The following is a 13854-nucleotide window of genomic DNA, read 5'->3' as shown; positions in this document are numbered from 1 at the left end:
AGCCTGGTCTAGAGCAGAGAGACTCTCTATCTCTGGAGTGCTGCCCTTTTTATCCTCCCAGAGAATGGGCGTAGGATAATGCAAGGGCTTCTGGGAAGAATTACTTCAACCAATGAGCTTGCTCCTCCTAAGCATGCAAGCTCTTCCCCAGGAAAGGCCGGAACTAGAGAATTGTCAAGTACCGACTTAGCACTTAGTAAGAACCTAATATCGCATTATCTCATTAGCACTTAGTAAGACCTAACAGATATGATCACTAATGATGTCATCTTGGAGCCTGAAGATCCAAACCTTGATCTGGTTCAGTCAGAAGACCTGGATGTTGAGTTCCTGCTCAGACAGTGAGAATTTAGATGAAAATAAAATATACTCCCCAATCTCACAGAAGGAAAGGAAGCTCTTTCTCCTTAGTCTTGTTCAGGAATCCCCTGTTGGAAAAGAGCAGCCCTTGGCCCCAGGTGGCATATGAAATGGAGACAAATGACATCCCTTACTTTGTAAGGTTGTTTTGAGAGAAGTACTATCTCAAAGCTCATTTGAATTACAGGATTGCCATAATAAGTCTTTTGGAAGGAAGGGGGAATAGGACTGATGATTCTATTGGTGTAAGTCCCAATCAGGACACTCCCTCCAAAAACACCAATCTGTTCCTCTTTGCCAATTATGATGTCAATGAGTGGCTTTGGGTGGGTGGCCACTGAGAGGTTCAGGGGTTTGTCCAGGGTTACACAACTAATATATTCTAGAGGTGGAACTCTAATCCAGGTCTTCGTGACAGGCTGGCTGTCTATTTACTTCAGGATACTATCTCTCTAATTACTGTGTACCAGGAAGATCTTAGAGGCTACAACCTCTGACCCAGTTGAGGAGTGCTATCTTTAGTATCCCTGATAAAAGGCCAGCCAGTCTTTTTTTAGGCACTTCTAAGATTGTCTTTAAAAAAAAAATCACAAGGCAGCCTCATCTAATGGAGGTCTGCTTGCATTAAAATGATATTCCTTAGATTCAACTTTCACCCTCCTATGTAGCACCTCCAGCCATTGTCCACCTTCTCTGCTTTAGTCTTAAGTGCAGGCCAATTTTCTTGTCCGTTTGTGATGGTGCTGAAATTCAAAGTAGCTAACCAATCCCCTCTCTCCATCCCCTCTGAATCTTCTCTGCTTTAGGCTAGACATGTCCAGGAGCCACATCCATCTCAAGCATCGGACCAAACTCAAGCACAGGCCATCATCCCCTGGGAGATGCTTTCTACTCAGCTCATCCTTGCCACTCAAGACACTTAGAGACGAGATGATAAACACGTGCTTTTCACTGATCCAGGGTCCCCCAGACAGCACATGGTAAGTAGATCTCTAGACTTCACATCCTGTGCTTTCTCCAATTTGACCTTCTTCTTGTCTTCCATCTGCTTGTCTTTTCAAACAGGTTTTCTATCTTTTTCTTCATCCTAGTTAGCTGTCTTATAGATGTGCTCCAATTTGTCAGTGCCCTTCTTAGAAAGTGGCTTCCAGAATACTCCACCTGCTTGCTTCCCAGAATTGAGGACTGAAGTATTGGCTGTTCTCCCACTCTTAATGTCACCTGAGGTTATATTAGTTCCTTTGGCTGCCCCATCATGCCCTTCATATTTACTGAGTTGGCATTTGATTAAACTGCTAGCGTTTTACCCACCTCCATAGACAGTTGTCACATGTATCTGGAAAATGAAGAAAAAGATCTAAGTCGCCTCCCATTTCGTACTCATACAATTGAGTTTTTGAGTCTAGATGTGGAGCAAAATTATTATTTCTTTCTCATATTATAGTCGATTAATAAAATTGGGGAGACTCAAGCTTTTTTCTGTTAGGATTATTAGGTGAGAACTCAGGTTGTCTGGACAATGACAAGGTGAGAACTCAGGTTGACTTGACAGTTCTCTGGCTCAGACCTTTGGGAGTTTACACCTCTAAGAGGAGCAAGCTCATTGGTTGGAGTACTTCTTCCCAGAAGCCCTTGCATTATCCCACGCCCATTCTCTGGGAGGATAAAAGAGGCAACATTGGGCCTGGACAAGCAGTCTGGACTGGGAAAGGACAAGAGCTGAAGGAGATTCAGAGCCAGGATTCAGGAAGAAGAAGAGGCTGGCTGGAGGCTCCAGAAGCCTCCCAAGAAACCTGCTCATAGAGGAAAAGATTATACAGAAAAGAAACCTCCTCCCAAAGAAGGATCACAACTGAGAGACGATCAGAACTTTACATTTTTCTATTGCCCATTTCCTTGTCCTAAGATCAGTCTCTTTTGGACTGGGCTGATGGAAGATAGGATTGACATTCTCCTCATTCTGGGTATTGCTACTCCACTCCACTAGATCAGACTTCTCATTTAAATCAATTTTTGCCCATTGTATTCCACTCAAGCTGCAAGTAGATGCTCCCTTTAGGTTACCTGAGACTGTGGGTGTTCTGGGTAGTCCCTCTGTCTGTGTGACATGATGTCACTCTCCTAGATCTTCATTAGAATAAGCCCACCTGTCATTAATTCTTAAACAATCAGTGTTGATGGCTACCCTCTGGAAGGCCCACCTTCTGGTCCAGAGAATAGAATGGCATTCGAAATATAAGATTATTGGGCCAGAAAGCTGGGCCAAAACGGATAAGAAAAAGTTAACAACAATAAATGTAAAGTTGGGACATTTAAAAAGTTCAAGAGACATAATTTCTGGGTAGTTAATCATTTTATTAATAATATTATCGGTAAAAGAACCAGTGACACTCTCAAATGCCAAAGACCGATCATGGCAATTGGTTCACATTTTATATGCCATTGAAAGAGTGGGTCTTCCAGAGGGCAGTAATCAACTCTGATTGGGTAACAAAAGTTTTAGTTTTGTATCATGTGCAAGCTGGATAAGCATGTCTTAGATGGCCCTAATCAAGGCAAATTCTGTGCTGAATGTCAGAGCTCTGTAGTAGATTTGCTGTCTAAACAGAGGTTGTAACTATATGTATGCCCCAGCAGGAATCCTTTGAGACCACCACCATCTTTTTGCTCTCCCAAGTTTGCAACCCAAGATTCACACATAATTCTTCCTTCTTTCCTCTTTCCCCAAATCTAATTATTTGCCAAGCCTTGAGAATTTTGTCTCCGAAATAACTCATTTTTATTGCCTTTTAGTTATTCATGCACTTTTTAATAGATTGATCTATGGTACCCAGGAGTCTCCTCTTTTCTTCTAACAAGACTAAGAAACCAAGGAAAGTTGAATGATTTTTCTCTTTACCTTAATTTGATAAACATTTGGATAAAGGGAGTAAAGAATGATTTTGCTGGCCCAAATTGCAAGAAAAATCCTTCTTGTTTGCTCAAAGGGGAACAAATCAAAGCAAATGAGATTTGGAAGGGATTTCAGAGACCATCAATCTCATTCTCTTTTCCAGTGCTAATATAAAAGTCGAGATGACTGGCGATGGTCCAGGTCGCAGTGCATGGCCATGGCGTCTTTGCTGTGTGACCTAGCTCTGTGAACTCCATTGTACCTGCTTCTGCCACTTTCATGGTCATTGGAACAAACTGTTCTAATCTGCCTGTTCCACTGGGGGAAATCTTTATGTGCTTGGAATAGACAACCTTTTAATTTCTCCACAATTGGTTATCCTCAATATGCTGCTAGCATTCTCATCATCTTCCCATTGAGATCCATTGGTTACCCTTGGTATACTGCTAGAATTCTCACCACAATCCCCAGACAGTGAGGTAGAAAATTCATTTCATATTGAATTATATGGATTCCACCATCCCCAAGGTAAGATCCATTCTTTATGAGAGACATCCAAAATACAAAGCCGACCATTTAGATATTTCTGGAAACTCGACAACTATTCTCTGAGTCTATACTAGAAATTACTTTTTCCTCAGGCTATTTTATACGCTTCATGATGATAAACATTTTCTTAGTATCCTAAGTGCCAGGCAGATTTTTATTAGCACCTTTATGACCTTCAGGAGGATGAGTGGATGGCAGTACCTTATGCTCACGATCAAGCTAGGTTCTAAAAATATGTTTATTTTATTTATTTCAACAGAGTAATTTTCATGTCGATCATTCTGTCTTATAATTAAAAATGTTAAACAAATGCACCTGGCATGGTCACTGTGTCTGACAACATATACTGCTTCTTACCCTGGTTGGCCACTGCCTCTTGGAGGAAGTAAGGGATTCCTGTTTCATTATCTGCTCTTCAGTACTATTTGGTTTTTCAATTACTTGGAGTTCAACTTCCTCTTAACCTTTTTGTTTACATGATTTTAGCGATTTGATATATTGTTCTTTTGGTTCTTTTTATTTCAATCTGTATCAATTCACACAAATCTCACGTTTCCCTGAATTCCTCATGATCATCATGAGCAAGGTACTTAGGTGTCGGAACTGTTGTTTTCAATATTCGTAATAAAATGATGATGGTGCATTACCTTCTATCCTTCACCTTTGGTATATAAGGCATAGGTTTCTCCCTTCAACAAGAAACACATTCTATCTGCTTTATGGGTCCTTGCCAGAGAAGTCAGTAGTGAATAACCCATAAGCCACCAGTCACCCCAATCTTATTTAATAACCTAATATTTGAGAGGCTCTCTTACAAATATAGTTACTCTGCATTCTACTGGTTTCTCTGTAGTGAATATTTCCATGAAGTTTAATTGTTAGAATGCCCAGAATCTGAGTCATGGTATCTCAGCTGGGCCTTTTCTTCTGGGAAGGTATTAACTGAATTACGACTTAATATTATGTCCTTAGCCTCAACCAGGGTGATAAAAAGGCCAAGAAGCAATCACTGGGACAGTCTTGCCAAGTCTTTGACAAAAGCGTCATTAAAGATGCGTTCCACTCCAAAACTTGATGTCTCTCTTAAATAAGGCCTTGAGTAATAAATACCTTTGGGAGGTAACTTCTGGGGCAGTTTGCCTTTGTAGACAAATTTATGTCATTTTGTCAGACAATCTAAGGAGCTGCCCTTTTTGTTTTAGCCTTGCCAATAAAGTTGGAGCCAAATTCAGAGCCCAATTATAGCAATTTGTTCATCTTAGGTGCTTGACATTCTCTCTGCTTCTCTGAGAAGACCTCAGTTTTCTTTTAGTCTCTAATGGGCCCATGTTTATATTGTGTTTAATTCTGCACAATCTGGAAGTCTTTTGGAAGGAGATCTGGTCACAATTCTCAATTTATAAATGTCCATATATAGATCTATAAACTGAGTCTTCCTAAAGTTTTATTTAAGAATTTGAGTGACTCTTACATAATCATTCTTTTGTTATTTCAATGCTTGAAATCATGTCTTTTATCTGAAGATCTTCATTTTCTTTCTTGTCTCTCCTCTCTACTGTACCTTTATAATTCTGGCTCTGGAAAAAGTAATCAAATCAATCAACCCACTTCTAAAAAGAATGTGCCAACCAATTTCTCTATGATTCCACTTATCATTTTATAACTTCCCTGATCACAATTCCCTTCCTTGATGTCACTTTTCTATAGAAGCTGTTCTCCATTATTGGAAGGTAAACTTCTTGAGTTCATGGCTTATTTGGCATTGTTTCTGCGTGTGTTGCTATTTGTTTCTATTTGTACCTTCAGCCCTTAAGATATATCAAGCCTTCTTAGGATACACAATAAATGGGCCTTTATTTATTTATTTATTTATTTGTTTATTTGTTTGTTTGTTTATTTATTCATTTATTTATTTATTGATACATATACATATATATATATATATATATATATATATATATAGCATGGGTAATTTTTCAGCCTTGACAATTGCCAAACCTTTTGTTCTAATTTTCCCCTCCCCCCCAATATGAACACATGTTCAATGTGTTAAAGTATAAATTAAATACAATATATGTATACGTGTCCAAATAGTTATTTTGCTGTACAAAAAGAATTGGTCTTTGAAATAGTGTACAATTAGCCTGTGAAGGAAATCCAAAATGCAGGCGGACAAAATTAGAGGGATTGGGAATTCTATGTAGTGGTTCATAGTCATCTCTCAGAGTTCTTTCTCTGGATGTAGCTGGTTCAGTTTATTACTGCTCTATTGAAACTGATTTGGTTTATCTCATTGTTGAAAATTGCCACGTCCAGGTTGATGTCATTTCTGAACTCAGATAAGTTGGTTCTTGGATGACAGGTGAGTTGGGATAATGAGAGTCAGTATCCACTATTTACACCTAATTTTGTTAGTGAAAACCCCAAGCTAGCACATTGTCCCACTCACAAACTCACCTATCTATCACAAGGTCCATACTCTCCATCTTTCTAATTTAGAGTTTAAATAAGGAGATTATTGGATCCAGCCTGCCATCTTGGACAGACACTTTCTAGAGCTTTCTTGATAGACAATCATCCTATTGTCTGTGCTTCCATACTTTTAATTATAGGAAGCTCACTCCTTTAACAGGGTTGTCCTCCCATGCCGCGTTCACCAGCCCTTCACCAACCCTTCATTCACCACTCTAGTTGTTAATACTCCTTAGAAGCAGAAAAGTGTCAGCATTCTAGCTACTTGGTGCTGGAGAATAAGTACAAGAATTTTGGTCCCTTTCTGAGATTGTGAAAAGCTTTTATTACAGAGGCAATTCTCAGCATGTGTTTTTCTTTCATGTAGGAGTGGACTGAGAATCAGCAGTAGAACTAGAAGGACCTGAGTTCCAGTTCCAGTGTCTACCCTTTGCCCTTTGCCCTTTCAGCATTCCAGACACATTTATAAGACTATAAGTAATGGAGTGGGTGTCTTTCGGTCTGAATGGAAAGAATTTGCTCCTGGGGAGCTCCCTTCAAATGAAATCTCAGACCCAATTTAAAACAAATTCCTTTGAATGCCATGGGCAACTTGAGTAATTGAGATCAAATGTGATCCTACAAGTGTCAAAGTCTAGAGGTTACAACTCTGGATAGCCTTGCTAGGCTCTTTCACCTCCGCCCAAGTCTCCAAGACAAAGAATCCCTAAGCTTAAAGAAAGCTGTGTGTTTCTGAGCAATCTGGGTACACTACTTTGCATCATCCTCTGAAAACCTGTTGCAAATTCACATCAGAGAAAGTATCTGCTTCATAGGCTCTATCTGGGCCTTCAGGACGGACTCAACCCTGCCCGTTCTGTACCTCACACCCACCCCCTCCACCCTCCCAAACAGTTATTAGAATAGAGAGTAACCAATTCCAGCCAACAAGCTCAGAAACTAATCTTTTTGCTAGATTGCAAATCCAGAAATCTTTCTCCCAAGAGAACTCTAAGTCATTCCATTAATAATTGTTCTGTTGGCATGTGTCCAGAGCTTATTCCTATGTCCTAATGACAGTGAGTCAGTCAATAAACATTTAGGAAGAGCCTGTCAAGTACCAGACACTATATTGAGCCCAGGGCAAGTCACTGATGTGACAAGTCAAGAAAGGCTCTCCATGGTGGAAAATTTTATTCCAAGGTGGTAAATGAATTCTTTTCCTGCTCTCAGGCTAGAACTAACAAAGTCCACTCAGAGGTTCCTGATTCAAGACGGTGATTTTGGAGCATTGTGGGAAAATGGGATTTGCTTAAAGTACACAAAGGATATTATCTTGTCAAAGTGTAGCCATCTTTTGCCAGTTGCAGAGGAACTGATCATAAAGGAGGTTGGAATCTTTAAAAATCCTCCATGCTTAAATGTAGATAGATGGGGAAATCCGATTGAGGGATCCCATATTCCCTAGACTAGATGTGAAGGAGGAACAAGACAAGCTGGTCTGATAGTTTCTAATTATGGCTGATAATCATGTATGTAGAGCGTCAAGTCACATAGTCAATAACCAAGGCATTGTGTTAAGAACTGGAAGTACCAAAGAAGGCCAAAGGAGTTCTTACCCTCAAGGAGTACCCATTCTAATGGGGGAGAGAACAGGGAACACAATAGTGCCAAAACATATGTACTGTCTAAGTGGAACTACCTTGAGGGAACTGGGGGACTGGGAAAAGCTTCCTGTGGAAGGCAAGATTGGAGTCTTGAAGAAAGCAGAAGAAAGCAAGGAAGGAGGAAGAAGAGGAGGGAGAAAGCTTTGGGAATGAGGGACAGCCTGTGTAAAGATTCTAAGTTGGGGGATGGAGCCTTCTGTGTCAGTGCTGTGGGATTGTAGGAGGTGGAGAGAACAGAATCAGAGGGCTGGGTAGATAGGAAGGGGGAAGGAAGTGAAGGGTCTGAAAAACCACACAGAAAGTTCTATGTTCTATCTTGGTATAAAAGGAGCAGGGAAATAGCCCGATAAGACTTGGGCTTTAGGAGTGGAGTGGATGAGGAATTATTAAATCTCTAATTTTGTAGATGTAGATGCCCCTGAGTCTCAGGGACAATGCATGTCAGCCAAATAGTAAATCTCTGAAGCAAGAATTGAGCCTTTTTCTTCTGCCTTCATAGCCAGGACTTTCCTCATGACATCGTAGAGCCTTCTGAAGATGGTCCAGATTCCCCAGTTCTCAACCACACAAGTAGGCGGTGCTCATGGGGACTTTGTCAGAGACCTGAGCTCTGACAGTGAACCAATACACAACAGCCCTTTTCTCAAAGGCAATGAAGTGATGGTCTGGTCTGGCAGCTTCCGAATCTTGCCCAAATCTAAAAATAACACAGATGCCAGGTCCAACGTTGGAGGCTTACTGAATGCTTTTCCAAATGAACGCTGACCATATCTGTCATTATTCTTCATTGATTGGTACACAAGGCTGGCATCTTAAACCAGCATCCATCCTCTAGCCAGTAAGTCCAAGTCATAGTCATTTTCTCCTTCAAGGTACCATCGGGCAACTCCAAACCAGCCAATTTATCTTGGGGCATTCTAGTCATTGAGATCCCGTGTTGTTTTTAGTCCCTTTGTCAAGGGGACAATGGGCACGTCCATTCAAAACAGGGAGAGACCACCTTGAAAACTCATCATGTAATTGCTCTAATCAGCCCTCTCACTTACACACTCTCCCTTGTATTTATAACACTTTAGGAAGAAGAACTTATTTTTTTTTCAGGGTTAGGAGAAAAAGATTAGGATTGGAACCCGAACAGAAATTTCCTGTAGTATAATGAGAAAATTTCCTTTAGTACCAGAGCAGGTAGTCAACAGTTCTGTAATTTATACTCTTCCAGATTTGACTAATGGCACAGAGAGGTTAAATATTTGCCCCCAAGTCATTACAGGCATTATTTGCTATGTGAGGAAACTGAGGTTCAGGGAGATTTCCCAGCACAGTAGGCCAGGATTCAGTAGCTAGGAAGTAGAAAAAAGGGAACTTGATCCCAGGCCTAATCTAATTCCATGTTCTTTTCATTACATCAGGGCCACAAAGGACATCCGAGGTGGGGTGCAAGGAATGCCTCTCATTAGAGTAGCTTGGATGACTTACACTTCTTAAGTCTTGAATTGCTTGGGTTTCAGAGACCATTACTGACTTCTTTAGCATAGAGGCTGGTTGGGCAAAAGCATAATCAATCATTCAGCTAATAAAAACTCAATAAACTACTATTACAGGCCAGCTCTCATGCTAAGTGTTGGGGATAGAAGTCAAGACAACCCCAGTTCTCACGAAGGGAATATTCCAATTTGGGCAAGCAGCACATATAGAGTAGTTCGGCTGCTGAGTTGCTGGAGTGGTTTTGAGGAAGTAGGTAGAAGGCAGGGCCCAGTGATGGGTGGATGGCATTGTCAGGGGGGACTAGAAGGCCCAGTGACAAGGACTTGTGGTTTTTAGGGCACAGTGGAAGGGTAGATAGTAAAACAACTGGTCTATCATCTTACATGAAGAAGTATACTTGATGACTTTCTGATGATCTTCCCTGCACCCAGGGAATGGAAGAGACTGAACACACAGCCATTGAAAAGGAGAGAGTAAATCCCAGGGTCAGAGTGGAGCAGGTGTTTTGGAGTCCTTCCTTCCTGAGTGGGATGAGTCAGGTACCAGGTGCTGGAAGGGATTCTAGTGATAGAGAAGCTGCCAGGAAATGGGATGGAAAGGGTAAATCACAGAGGAGGGGGAGAAACTCAAGAAGGGAGTAGGGAGGTTTGAGAGTAGTGCTCCTACATCATAGTGCCCTCCTCCCTCTAGTGCCTATTGGGTTCTAAAGATGGAAAAGTAGGCAGGATTTTTACCACCTAGTCCATGGGTCCTATACTTTTCCCAGACTGGGAAAAGCTAAAAAGCTAAGAGTTTTGCTCTCAACCGGGAAGACAAGTGAGATAACACACAGATCTAAAGAATATGCAAAATTTATCTTAAATTGGTTCAATTATTAAGGGTGGAAAAATGCATTAACAATTGTGAAGATAAAGAAAAGATACAGAAGCAAAAAGAGAATGAGAAGATCAGGACCAGAATCCCATATATGGCAGCTTGGTCTGTTACCAATAGAATCAGGCTGATAAACATCTCCTAATCTACTGAAATGCATGTCCACAATCCTGTCTTCAGTTTCAGTAAGGTCATTTTGCTAATTTAATCTCATCTATCAACTGTATTGTGGAAAGCGTGATGGTGGGTCAACTGGGGATTAGGGCTTTCTACTCAAGGATATTGAAAAAGTCTCATGGGGTGGGGAGTGGAAGAGTGAATGAGTCTAGCTCATAAAGGCAGATTTCACTGGGCTGTCACCTGTTGACCTTTTGTCCATCAATTACTAGTGAGCTGGTCTTGGCGCTGTCTTTCCAAGTTGGCCATTCCATGTCCTTCACAGCTCTGATTTTATACAGCTCCCGAGAACTAGGGGCTGGTCTGGCAAACTAGAAATCAACCTGAATCCGTTCCAAGTTATGATTATTGTGGTAAGTTTGCTTGAAATCGAGTCCAGCAATTAGCTCGATCCTCATGTTTTCCCCTAAGCCCAGGGTTAAGAGAAAGAATTTGGAAGCAGCCCAGTTTCTCTGGCCAGAGGGTTGAAACAGTGTACTTTGTCAACGAGGGAACCCAGATAGTGATGCAGCATAGATCATCAATGGTGTCGTGTTTTTTTCCTAGCCCCCGTCCAGATGCTTCTCATTTGGAATCAGCAGTGGGGACAGTAGGGAGAGTGGGGGAGGATGTGTCAAGCTGATTTGGCTACTCTTTTGAAGCTACTTGACTGATTGAAGTAATTATCTCCTCCTATCTTTAATCTGGGCTGGATTCCCCTTTTTTCTTTGCTCTTCATTTTGTGTTTTTCTCAGTGTAAGGACTAGAATTCTCCTCTGACTTGTTTTTTTGCTGTTGCACAAGAAAGATCCTCTGGGAGGAATCTGGGAAGATGGCGGAGTAGGTTGGTAAATTTCAAGCTCTCCGATTTTCCCCACAAATAGAATACATTTGCTCCTCGGGGTAAACATAGATCAATGAAAAATCAAGAAGACTTGGGGCAGAACAGGGGTCTTTTTGATACAACCAGATAAAGACCCCAGGGGATTAAAGCAAATACCTCTGGGCTAGCTCCTCAGAAACACTAAGTGGGGCTAGCTGGGTGTGCCTGGAGCCTCAGCAGGAAGCACAGAGACTTTCACCTCCTAGCTTGTTTGTGGAGTCGGGGTCTGAGTCTGGGAAGACAGAGTGAACCTGGGATGATTAGGAACATCAGGCTCACCTGTGCTGCCGAGATGTGGCCCTTGGAGAGAAGGAACCAGCACATCGGGGACCAGAGACAGAGGGGGTGGGCACGGACTCTGCTGACTTCAAGCACTTCCAGGTCAGAGGGAAGAGCTGAAGTGAAGCTAGAGATGCCCCTAATCCCACAATTGGAGGTGCTTACATGAATACCTCTCATTAAAAACAAATTGGTGAAGAAGAAAGAACCCCATCCTTGGGTGGGGGGAGGTTAAATAATAACAAGGCAAGTAATGGAACAGAATTTAATTAAAGAATCAGCAGGGAATAAAAAGATGTGTGTGTATTTGGTGTGTGTATGTATGTGTGTGTCTTTGTGTGTGTTTGTGTGTTTGTATATTCAAGAAAGACCCTTTTAACTTTGAGCCTTTATTCCATGGCTGCATTTTGAAGAGCTACAGTCACTATTCTAGGTTTACTCTTCAGTCTTGACTGAAGTTTGGAGTACTAAATAGAGAAAATGCTGCTTTATTGCTTGATTGAAGGAAGGAAGAAGCTGTTTATGTGCTTATTATATGCTGTGATGACCAGTCCCCAATAGAGGTGAGGAGAGGATATATTCCAAACCTAGGAACTTGTGCAAAAATTATGGAGGTTGCAGATGGAGGAATTAGCGGAATGCCACTTTGTCTGAAACCCAGACTTTGAAAAGGGTAAAGGGGAACTATGGAATTAGCATGAAAAGAAAGATTGAAATCAGACAGTGCAGGGATTCTAGTGCTAAATAAAGAAGTTTGAACTTTGGCTCAGAGGTGATAGGGAGCCATTGAAACTTTTTGAGCAGAGGAGTCACCTGATAGATGATTCAGGAAAATTGAATGGTGGCTGAATGAGAGAGGAGAAGGCTTTAAGGCACACAGAATATTTAGGAGACCAGGAGTTCATGCAGGAGAAAATAAGTCCCTTAACTTGGGCAGCAGTTGCATGAACAGATATTTTAAAAATGGATGGAAGAGATAATGTGAAGGTTTAATTAACAAGGCTTGGAAACAGATTGGATATGGAGATGGGGAGAAAGAGAAGGGAAAAAAAAATGTCCGAAGCAAGAGATCAAAAAGACAGTGTTTCCTTTAACAGAAATAGCAGGGCTGAGTATAGCAGAAAGGATAATGAGTTTTGTTTGACTGTGTTGAGTTTAGGACATTCAAGTGAAAATGTCCAATTGGCCATGAGGGACACAGAGCTAGAGAGAGACTCAAATCCAGTTCTCCTGCCCTGCAATCAACAATCAAATCCACCACTAATGTTTAATGAGCCTCTACTATGTGCTAAGCCGTATTTGAAACAGTGAAGATAATGGTACAAAGAAAGACACTGTCCTTACTCCCTAGGAGTTTACTTTCTATGTATGGCTCATCTAATCTATTCCCTCCCTTATTAATCAAGTTCAGAGATGAGAAATGAGCTGCTCCAGCTCTTTTTTTTATTATTTAGAATTTTTTTCCCACAGTATATATGCATGAGTAATTTTTTTATAATATTATCACTTGTATTCATTTTTCCAAATTATCCCACCCCTCCCTCCACTCTCTCCCCCCGATGACAGGCAATCCCATAAATTTTACATGTGTTACAATATAACCTAGATACAATATATGTGTGTAAATATCATTTTCTTGTGGCACATTAAGTATTGGATTCCGAAGGTATAAGTAACCTGGGTAGATAGACAGTAGTGCTAACAATTTACATTCGCTTCCCAGTGTTCCTTCTCTGGGTGTAGTTATTTCTGTCCATCATCGATCAACTGGGAGTGAGTTGGATCTTCTTTATGTTGAAGATTTCCACTTCCATCAGAATACATCTTCATACCTGCTCCAGCTCTTAAGTAACAGAACGGGAACTTTTGATTCCAGATTCCATATCGTGAGTCTTTCTTATATACCCATCGCTTCATTTGTGGAGCTGCTTCCTTTATTTTAACAATCACCATAAGAGCTACGGAGCCATTTGTAGCCATATACTTGTCCTTGAGAGTTGGACACATTTTAGTTACTGATGGCGTGTCTTGTCCCTTGACAACTGTGGTTATTTGCTTATGTTCACTAACTATAGATTCTCGGAGGGGCTCCATTTCTGCCCTTTTCTGGGGCCAAGAATATTTCTGTGCTGTAGGTTTGGGTTCCATGTCTTTGCATTTCTCTGCCCACTGGGAGACAGGCTGACTTCCTCGTAGGAGCCCTTAAGGAAGGGATTAGGAATACAGGATGCCAAAATTTTTTGGTTACTCAGCATCTT

This window comes from Sminthopsis crassicaudata, chromosome 4 (assembly GCF_048593235.1).
Source record: "Sminthopsis crassicaudata isolate SCR6 chromosome 4, ASM4859323v1, whole genome shotgun sequence".
Lineage (NCBI taxonomy): Eukaryota > Metazoa > Chordata > Mammalia > Dasyuromorphia > Dasyuridae > Sminthopsis > Sminthopsis crassicaudata.
Note: the sequence above shows the minus strand (reverse complement) of the source record.